The 10,881-nt window shown below is 34.5% G+C and overlaps 1 long non-coding RNA gene across 1 annotated transcript; it reads left to right on the top strand.

Moving 5' to 3' along the window:
* Window positions 1-701: 701 nt before the first annotated feature.
* On the top strand, window positions 702-8,760 carry LOC127864435 (uncharacterized). Its single transcript, XR_008041935.1, has 8 exons — window positions 702-830; window positions 2,009-2,290; window positions 4,614-4,741; window positions 5,464-5,647; window positions 6,849-6,997; window positions 7,394-7,547; window positions 7,876-8,015; window positions 8,697-8,760. It is a non-coding gene; the product is annotated as an uncharacterized LOC127864435 (long non-coding RNA).
* Window positions 8,761-10,881: the final 2,121 nt, after the last annotated feature.

A 10,881-nucleotide genomic window follows, 5' to 3' on the forward strand; every position in this document is an offset into this window, starting at 1 on the left:
TTTGAATTGGTAGCCGCAACTAGCACTGGTACATGGTTTCACAATTACCCCCAACCTTTTAATCGCTTTTTATTAACAGTGTTAACTAATTCTAGTTTGTCGGCATTAAATTTCTTGTGGTATAAAAAACGACATGAAAATGAGCGGATTTTTAATTTCCAAACAAAAACATAAGTCGGACTGTGGAATCGTATATTCGTAACCAAACCACGAAATCAACGATAATTCATGAGTTTCCTTGGCATGCGCGTTGTGTAAAAATGACGTCTCTATAAAAAAAGTGGCAAAATACCCGAGCGGTTTACGAAAAACAAGATTTTCGTTTTTTTTAGTAGCATAATAATTTTTGCCATTGCTCTTGATGATTCCAATCGGTTTAGAATATCGATACTTATTAAAGGTTTTGTTATAAAATCGGAATATGAACTTTAATACTGATTTTACAGTAATTGCTAATTAACAGAAACGTCGATCAGAGCCACCGTTTTGTTTTCTATAGTCATTTGTTTAGTGATATAAAGTTGCTTGGATTGCCTTGTCAGTATGCAATAATATGCTCTCTTTTCCTACTGAAATATAAGGCAAACGTTTTCAACACAGATTCAAACAGTTCGTTAAATTCGTGATAACTATATATGATGCGTATAATATTCACAAACAATGTCTGTAATGAAAATGAAATAAAACCACTTTTCTTTTCAGCGTTCAGTATCCGCGTGAAAGCAGGAGTGACGTTGGCTGCAGCTGTCAGTCCGTACGTCATGAACGTTGATTGCACAGATGCCGTAACCGCCGTCAGTTCAACGTTTACCCAGCCAGTCCTTGATAAGGTACGTAATGATGTTGTGGTATCGAAAACAAAATTGAGTATCCATTGATGTTTGTATAAAAATTAAGAGAATTACATAAGAATTACAAAACTGAAACATATTTGAAAATTGGTTAAACTTTAGTGAAGTTATGCCAATTTGAACATTTAAAAAAAAGTTTTTTCTCCGCGAAATCTTCAAAAATGCAATACAAATATCTTACATTGCTGAGCATGTTTTTCAAGCTGAAAATATGATAGTCCGTAAACATGTTATGAAGATTTACAAACATTTCATGCGCAACACCGTCAGGAGGGTAGCTATATTTAAATTAACAGGACCTAGTTGTTCTCAGGCCTCAATAAAATGAAAGTATGATTTATGTTTAGCCACCATATACAGAGCAGGTAATCACGTGATAGTCAAGATGACTACGTCCATGCCAAGACAGTTATTTTTTGGCGTCTTATACCCTTTATTACATTAATTATTTTTTAAATGACGCTCACTATTCAGTCATATCAATAAAATGTTTTGCGTTTTATATTAAAATTCGCTTTATATCTTGACTTTACTACCCGCCGATTTCCTTAGTGGAGCTGTAATTAGGTCATCCCGCTAAGTTTTATGTTTGAGCCGAGATCTAGGAAAATGTGATTTAATGCATGTGCGTAAAGTTTCGTCACATATAAGCCTTTGCCGTCCGCACATGCTAATCGGGTACTACATTTTTGCACCAAACTGGAATTTTGCTCAGAAGAGACGGCATTTTTAAAGAAGATTACAATAAAGGCGGAAAGTGTCTTCCTTGATTAGCCTTGTACGACACTTTACGCACATGCGTTAAGTGGATTTTCCCAGAGCGTGATTCATGTGTTGCATTTAGGGTTTTATGCTTTCCAGTGGTTTATAGAGAAATATCAGTCAATTAAAAATGACAATGCACTGTTTAAAACAGTGAAAGTAACAGTGAAATAACGTTATTGTTTATATGTCGTGATGCCATTATTTTAGAGTAATTCTCCGGGTTAAATACCAAAAAAGTCATTTGTAAGCATAAAATAAAATTTAATTGCTTTGCTGGAAAATCGATTTAAATTCACTCGTGATCATAGATTTGTTTATGTGATCAAGCCTGAATTAAAATCCATATTCTACCAGATCCACCAAATATTCTCTATTTCTTTTATTCCGAGTAGCCGCCGACATTTGTATCTGGGATTCCTGGGAATTCCCCTGACGTCTCAGACGACAACGTGATTGCGACGTCACTGGTAAAGTTCACAACTACGGACCCTGATACCACGTGTTCTGTGACGTTACCTGTGACAACCGTTTATGAGATCAGAAAAGTGACGGTCTTAAGCACGCCACCGAGACCCTTCACACGTTCAGCGTCACCGATAGCGACAACGCCGTTAACTGCTCTGCAAGAGTGCCGGAAAACGCCCTTTTTGAAGTGATTGCCGGTGTCGCATCAAGTATTAAACTGGAAAAAATAATAAAAAATTAAGCCTCGTTCTTGGGAAACTGGTTTTAATGCATATGCGCTGAATGTCGTCCCTGAAAACTGTGTTTAATGCATATGCGCTGAATGTCGTCCCTGAGCGGACCCAGGCCAACAAAGGAACGACACTTCTCGCTTTTATAGGTTGTTTTTGTTTTTATGAACTTAACACGACAATCCAGCTTAAGCGGAAAATGTCGTCCCTGATTAGCCTGTGTCGACTGCACATGGTAATCTGGACGACACTACGCAGATGCATCAAGCCTAGTTTTCAACGAACGAGGCTCATGAAGTTTAAGTTTTATATGATACTAATGTTTCATTGGCTAAGTCAGTTCACGTCGAGGCGCCATTTTCTACTTATGATATCACAGTAGCGTTTTTAATCATATCGTTATGTTGATATTAAAGTTGCCTGATATGATTTTTATATCCGGTTAGTTACTAGTAGGCGTTGTTTTATAATCAATAATATAATACTAGGGATCAACTTTTTAGTCATCTGTTTCAATAAAAAGGTAAAAACGATTCAAATTTAACAAAAAACAACAACAATTTGATACTAAGATGTAATATATTTTAAGCACAAATGCCATGAAAAAAAACGTACCATACAAATGTAAAGCGCAAGTGCTAATGACGTTATGAATACATAGAGAATATTTGTTGGATTCGGTGGATTATCGATTTTAATTCACGAGTGATCATAGAAAATAATATTTTCACGAGTGGCACAGCCACGAGTGAAAATATAAGTTTTTTATGATCACGAGTGAATTAAAATCGATATTCCACCGAATCCAACAAATTTTCTTTTTATTTTATGCCTTTTTTAACAGTTTATATACATTGTTAAAGTGTTTAACTAAAGAATTTCGCTGGGACAATGACGTCATTTCGTCAAAGAAATGACGTCATTTCACAGTAAACAGTGAAAATTATCGATAATTTTCACTGATAATTTTCATTGTTTGAACAGTGAAATTATCAGTTTAAATCACTGGTATTTCCTTATAAACCACCGGAAAGCATAAAATAAATATATATTCTACCTAAAAATCAACGTTCTAGCGATTATATTTTATTATCTGTTTAAAATGTGTTCACGGATGTATGATACACAGAAAAATAGGCTATTGTCCTATTGTTCTATAAAATATTATACTTGGCTCGAATATCCAAAGATAATATTATTATTTAAGCCCGATCTGATATATATTGCAATGCAAAAGGGCAGTAATAAATTATTATCTATACTTCTAGTAAAGATTAGTTCTTGTAGGTAAACGTTAAATGACGTCATAAATGTTAACAAGATGACGTCATCAAATGCATTATACAGTACAGCTAATTGTCCGCTTCTTAGTGCTTTAGGGGTCTTTACTTGGATTTCTGCATCAGCGCTAATAACTAACATTTATAGAGATAATTGTCAAAAAAAGAGTGTCAAATAATCAGAACATTTATGAATTAAGTGAGTTTAAATCAAGAACATCGGTTAAAAAACCCACAAATATGTTTGCTGTTAAATACGTGCAAACGTCGATCAGTCTTCAAAAAACCGAAGAACAAAATAAAATAAAAGCAATCATATGCTTTCTTATAATAAATCTGTTATTCAATGTTTAATTTAAATAGAAGATATTTGTTGGATTCGGTGGATTATCGATTTAAATTCACGAGTGATCATAGAAAATAATATTTTCACGAGTGGCGCAGCCACGAGTGTGCGCCACTCGTGAAAAAATATAATTTCTATGGTCACAAGTGAAGTAAAATCGATATTCCTCCGAATCCAACAAATTTTCTTTTTATTTTATGCTTTTTTTTAAGTTTATATACATTGTTAAAGAGTTTAACTAATGAATTTCGCTGGGATAATGACGTCATTTTGTAAAAAAAATGACGTCATTTCGCAGTAAACAGTGATAATTATCGATAGTTTTCAATGTTAGTTTTCACTGTTTAAAACAGTGAAATTATAGGTTTAACGCACTGATATTTCTCTATAAACCACCGGAAAGCACAAAATATATGTTGTTTCTTGTCGATGCAGTAGGATTATTTTACGCAATTTTCTTAGATTAAAACATTTTTAACACTGCGTGTGGACGCGCGCTTGGAAAAGGGGGTTAAATGCATATTGTAAAAGTGTCTTCCCAGATTAGCCCGCCATTTTGCCTAAACTTTTGTAACTAAGGTGTCGACCCTGATTAGCTTGTTTGGACTGCACATGCTAATATAGGACGACACTTTAAGCACATGCATTAAGCCCCGTTATCCCAGAGCGTGTTCAGGGTTTACAATTAACGTAAAGGCGGGGGTAACGCTAAGAGCAGCGAACGGACCTTACGTCATCAACGTCGACTGCTCAGATGGCGACAATGACGTCACTGCGACGTTCACACAACCAGTGATTGATACGGTAGGTTGTCTAACATGCGCAAATTAACTGGATTAGCCGTAAACCGATCAAACATTCCGGCATATACGCCTTCAATAATAGATGTTCAAGTAAATGTGGTTACACCGAAACCAAACGATACCAAACAGTCATCCCAGCTAATGTGCCTTCAATAATAGATATTCAAATGAATGTAGTTATACTAGACCCAAATGATAACAAAACAAAAAATCATATATATATACTATACATTTGTCACTGAAAACAAATTTAAGGATGAGTAAATCGAAATGGTTTTGTTTCTTTGTCCAGGTTTTTTTCTGCGTGCAACTTTTCTTCCTTTTTTTCTTGCATTTCTCTGCATTTTTTTTCAAGAAATGTATATATGAGGATTACACGAATATATAACTACCAATTGTACTTTTGTTCATTACATGCTATATTGTATTGTAGTATGTATTGGTACTGTTATGATATATTAATAAAAAGTATGAATCCGTGTATGTTTATATGAATTTCTGAATAAAAGGTTTTAAAAAATCATCCCGGCAAATGTTGCCTCAACAATAAATAATCCCGCCTTTGTGGTTATTCCGGAACAAAATGTGAACCGGGAGTCATCGCGGTACAAGAGCCCTCAATAATAGATATTCACATAAATGCGCTTATATTAACCAAACGAAAACCCCAAAAGGACGCCTGGCCGTTAAATTGATTTTTTTATTGTCCTTCTGTTTTGGCAGCCGCCGAGTTTTGTATCCGGGATCCCCGGAAGTTCCCCTAACGTCTCTGACTCCACTGTCACACAGATGTTACTCGGGAAGTTTACAACTACCGACCCGGATACGACGTGTTCTGTGACGTCACCATCCACCACCGTGTATGAGATCAGAAATGTGACGTCACCGGTGAATGTTTCTCAACCAGGTGAATAATCATTAGAAACATTAGTGCTCCGTGTTTTGCATGTGAGCTTTTTTCTCTTTTTTTGCACAACTAAAATGATAAGAATAAAGTTTCTTCGTAGCGGAGTATGAAGAATGTCGGTCTGCTCACGAACAATCTCAAATCCCAGATAAACAGATAATCACTTGATAGTAAAAGTGACGACGTTCATAATCCCAGCTATAACAGAGGGGGTAATCGCTTGATAGTAAAAGTGGCGACGTTCATAATCTCAGCTATAACAGAGGGGGTAATCACTTGATAGTAAAAGTGGCGACGTTCATAATCCCAGCTATAACAGAGGGGGTAATCACTTGATAGTAAAAGTGGCGACGTTCTTGTCGAGACACTTATTTTTTGCCGCTATGGACTTCGCCATCTTGACTATCACGTGATTTCCCCCTTTGATAAGAATACGCACATATTTCTATGCAAACTCAGGATTGAGTCGTACTAGCAACTCAAAAAAGCTTTTATGAACACCAATAATTAATAAATAAATAACTAAATAAATAAATAAAATAAAATGAATTAATAAATAATACATTAATTAAGAAAAACACGCTAAGTTGAGTCAGATCAAGTTCTAGTATATTCCTGATACTAAGCTATTATAAATTTACAAAACTCTTGCTTATTGGGAGCCATTTACTATTTACGAAAGTATCGCTGTTGAAAATTGATAAAGTCAAGTAGTGTTGTTAAGCGGTCACTTCATTGTGCTTTTTTGGGACGTGAGTACGTTACCAAATAGAAGCGCCAAAAAGGTTTCGATAGGGAGAATAAGTGAATTTTTGTCTGACGAAACAACTAGGCATGTGCTTAAAGTATTGTCCTATTTTTTAGATGCATTAATCGCCCCTGATTAGCCTGTCTAGTCTAAAAGGGCTAATCCGGAACGACGATTTCCTCTTTAATGGAAGTCAGAATAGTTATATCACTTTAAGGTTGCTAACACTCTGTGCATGAATTGAACATAATACCAGTATTATTTGTTTTTAATATGATACTGTAATTGAAACAATTAAACGCTTCGATCTTTGAAAATCTTCGTTTTTCATAAGCTATTGAAAGTATGTGTGACAAGTGTGATTATTTGTAATTTTTTTAATGTCTCTTTTTTCGATGAAATACTCTCGTTATGCGCATAAGCAAATGATTTTTTGTGCTGTTTAATTCCTAGAATTTGAAGTCAGGATCTCTATCACCGTGACTGAAACTGCCATCGACTTCAACGACCAGGCCGTGCCGTTGACGTTAACGATACGGTGTACTGACGGCAACCCCGTCAACGTCATCACCGGGACTTTCAACGTCAATATCGTTGATGAGGTACGTCTGTAGGATACCGGAATCGTGGTTGACCTTAAAATGACTTTTTCATTCAAAGTTTGGTTAAATGACGGTTTTCAAAATAATTGTTATAGATTCTAAGAAGAATTTTACTATATGTTTAAAGGAGATATTGTTTCATTTATGGCTATTCATCACGCGTAATTGGAAAAATAATGACAGATTTTGTAACGCTTTTTTTTCTCGAAAATGCGCAAAAACTTATCAAAAAAGCGTTTTTCTTCTCATATTTTCTTCAGCAAGCCTAACAAAGTGGTAACGCTTCATCTTTTGCTTCCAGAGGTCTCTTTATTTAATCTCGGGGAAAGCAATACACGGTTATAAACCATTTTGCAATTGTAAATGAAATTTATTTTAAAATCCATTTCCTCGTAGGACCCAGTTCTAACGTCGTTTCCTATGACGTCATATCAGTTCCTAGAAGACACTTCCGTTTCCGCTCTGGAGCTAAACTCATTCAGCCTTAAAGATTCTGATGACGTCATATCTGCTTGATGTCATCAGTCAAATCTGAAAATCAACGTCAAAGGTTAAACGTTATAAAAATATAAATATAAATATATAGTAAATAAATAAATAAATAAATAAATAAATAAATAAATAAATAAATAATTAAAAGTTAATAAATATAAAGATATAAAGATTAGCAAACAATCGATGAATGTTATTTATTTGTTTAGTTTTTTCCAGCAATCTTCGTTTGAACACTGCAACAGAAATTAAAGAAGATGGTGTCACTACCCTGCGGGTGTTTGCTTTTTTCAACATTCAGTGTCGGTCTTATTTCGTTAAAGCAGGCATGAAAACGTGATACAATTTATATAAACAATCGCTTGTTTTTTTTTCCCTTCTTTTAGCGTTTCAGATTTGGTACAAGGGACGCCCGCGAGCGTCCTTGAACTATGACGTCACGCCCGTTCATAACATCGGGATTATTTGCGACGACGGCAAAGTCTTTAGCGCGAGATATTATTACGCAGTGGATCTGGAAAACAACGTAATTAATCCAAGACGAAGAACAGCCCAACTGTATGTCTGTCATGGATTATACTTGGTATACTAACAAAGAGCAAATTACGCCCCTCCCATTTTCCACCATTGGTCAAAGGTAATTTCACTGTAACTTAAAATATAACAAAGCCTAATAGTGTTTTTATAAATTAAAAAAAAGTACGACAGGAATTATCGAGTAAAGAAAACGTCGCGCTATATGCATGTCGGTCAATCTGTATCCAACCATATTCATCTGCCATGTTAAACCGTCATTTTAAATGTTCAGTATTACTGTCGCCTCACAAATATCATAATTACACAACACTATTCGAATCTGAAACAATTTATTTTAATCTTGTCAATTTCCCAACACGTAAAAAGGTCCCTATAAACCCCGTTTTCTAATCGAACCAGCTCATTTCATTAAATGTGTCTTGTTCTGAGAAAATCGGGCTTAATCAAGTTAATGCATGTGCGTAAAGTGTCGTCACAGATTGGCCTGTGCAGTCCGCACAGGCTAATCAGGGACGACACTTTCCGCCTTAACTGGATTTTTGAGTAGAAACTGCAGAAAGTAGCCTTTGCGGACTGCACAGGCTAATCTTGGACGACACTTTACGCACATGATTTAAGCCCAGTTTTCTCAGAACAAGACTCAAATAATTAGTGTCTGTTTCTCTTTCAGCCTCCGGTGTTTGTTAACCTTCCTGCGGTTACTTTACGTCAATAGCGGAGTCAGTGATGTCTAAAAAATTGCTTTATCCTCTCACAGTATCGGACCTAGGCGGTATGTGTAACATTGTGATTTTTAATTTCACAAACCATTTCCCTGATGTGGAAATATAGATCTATTAATTGTCGAAATATGCAATATGCTATAAACTCGGGTTTATTTAAGAATTTTAATAATTGCTTGGATAAAACTATTAATATATGTATGATGAAGTCATTGTTTACACGACGCCACAGCTTGTGGTTTAGGGTTTCTCAACCTCCACGCAGAGATTTGACTGGAACCATCATAGCTGGTTCAAACCCTTGCCTTCATAACCGACCACGTGATGAAAGCCTAGCCACGTGGTACAATAGTTTTACCGTTGTTATATTTACTTTTTTTAATTAAGGCAATTTTTTTTTATTAACTTAACTTAAACACTATTTTCAAAATATAAATGAAAATAATATAATTTTTCATAGTATATTTAAAAAAAATCCTACCAAATGTGGTAGGATTTTCTTGTTATGTCAGAGATGGCATGTTAGAGCAAGGAACCACAACTCTGCGTGGAGATTGAGTGTTTCTATTCCCCTTTGAATATACGTATCTTTATTCAATCTTAAAGGGAACTTTTCGCAGTTTGGCAAATTAAGAAAATTAAAAAAAATTGTTTCAGATTCGCAAATTTTCGGTTTATTTATGATATTTGTGAGGAAACAGTATTACTGAACATTTGCCATGGTCTAATATAGCCATTATATGCATCTTTTGACGATTTAAAAACCTAAAAATTATAAAGCGCGAAACGATTGAATAATATGTTGTTGTCGTTTAAATTTGTGAAACTACGAATATTTGTTATATATCGTATAAAATACGCATGTAATGTATGCTTGGCAGGATAGGTAAGTTTGCTAATACGTTTTTACTTCGGGAATTCGGGGGTCACTGGTTCGAGCCCTGCTGCGTGCTACTTTTTTGTTTAATCCTTTTTTAATTTTTATTTTTGATTTTTTACTGGAGCTTTTAAAATTTCATGTTTACATTTATCAATATAAAGTATTTGATTACAAACTTCAAAACATGCCAAAATCTGTGAAAAGGCCCCTTTAACACTACACACATTTGATCAAAATGAGTATCGTATTTTTACATATAATTATTAGTCGCCCGCATGGTCCATTTTGCCCCGCATAAATTTTTAAAGCAGTTTTTATTTCTATTCGTTTCATTTTGGTAAACCCTACATATTTTACGACACATACTGTTTATTGTTCTTTAAACTGTTATTAATGCAAAATGACACCATCTAATAAGCTGTATGCGCTTGGTAGATGATCAGCAAATACTTACACAATGACTTTTGTTATTTTGCACCTTACGCTCACCTCTAATATCGCAAATTAAATACCACTGTACTTGTATTGCGCTCGATCGCTCACAAGTTTCGGAAGACTATTCCGTCGATCAATTGCTCAATGTATTGTTACTAAACCCAATGCGTTCTATGTTTCTAGCAAAAGTGTGATATTTTTATTTTTTTAATTACACTTTCTTCGGATTGTTTTCGTCAAATTAAGTTGTATCAAAATGTTGTTTATGTGTAAAAAGATAATTGCGTCAATAGAAAATCACACTTTGTCAACAAAAAGTAACGCTACGAAGGTGGATTTATTCTTTTTTTGTACTCAAAGGGTAAAACTATGTCGTTTTAATATAAAAAATTACGTCTAAGATCTTCTTTATGTTTATTTCAAGTTCCACCATGTTACTTGAGCGATACTGCGTTTGCCGCGGGCATTCTACCCTTGGAGCAAAGTACTGTGACACCGCAAAATACTCGTACGTGACGTCACCATTTACGTCATTGATTATATATATATATATATATATATATATATATATATATATATATATATATATATATATATATATATATATATAGGATATTTGTTGGATTTGGGAAATATCGATTTTAATTCACGGGTGATCAATAAAAATATTGTTTTCTATGATCATGAGTGAATAAAAATCAATTTTCACAGAATGCAACGAATTTTCTTTTTACTTTCTGCAATTTTCAAATTATTATATTTGTAAAATAACACACACGCTATTTGTAAAAAAATAGTTCCGGTAAAACAATATAAAT

The sequence above is a fragment of the Dreissena polymorpha genome, chromosome 1, assembly GCF_020536995.1.
Source record: "Dreissena polymorpha isolate Duluth1 chromosome 1, UMN_Dpol_1.0, whole genome shotgun sequence".
NCBI lineage: Eukaryota > Metazoa > Mollusca > Bivalvia > Myida > Dreissenidae > Dreissena > Dreissena polymorpha.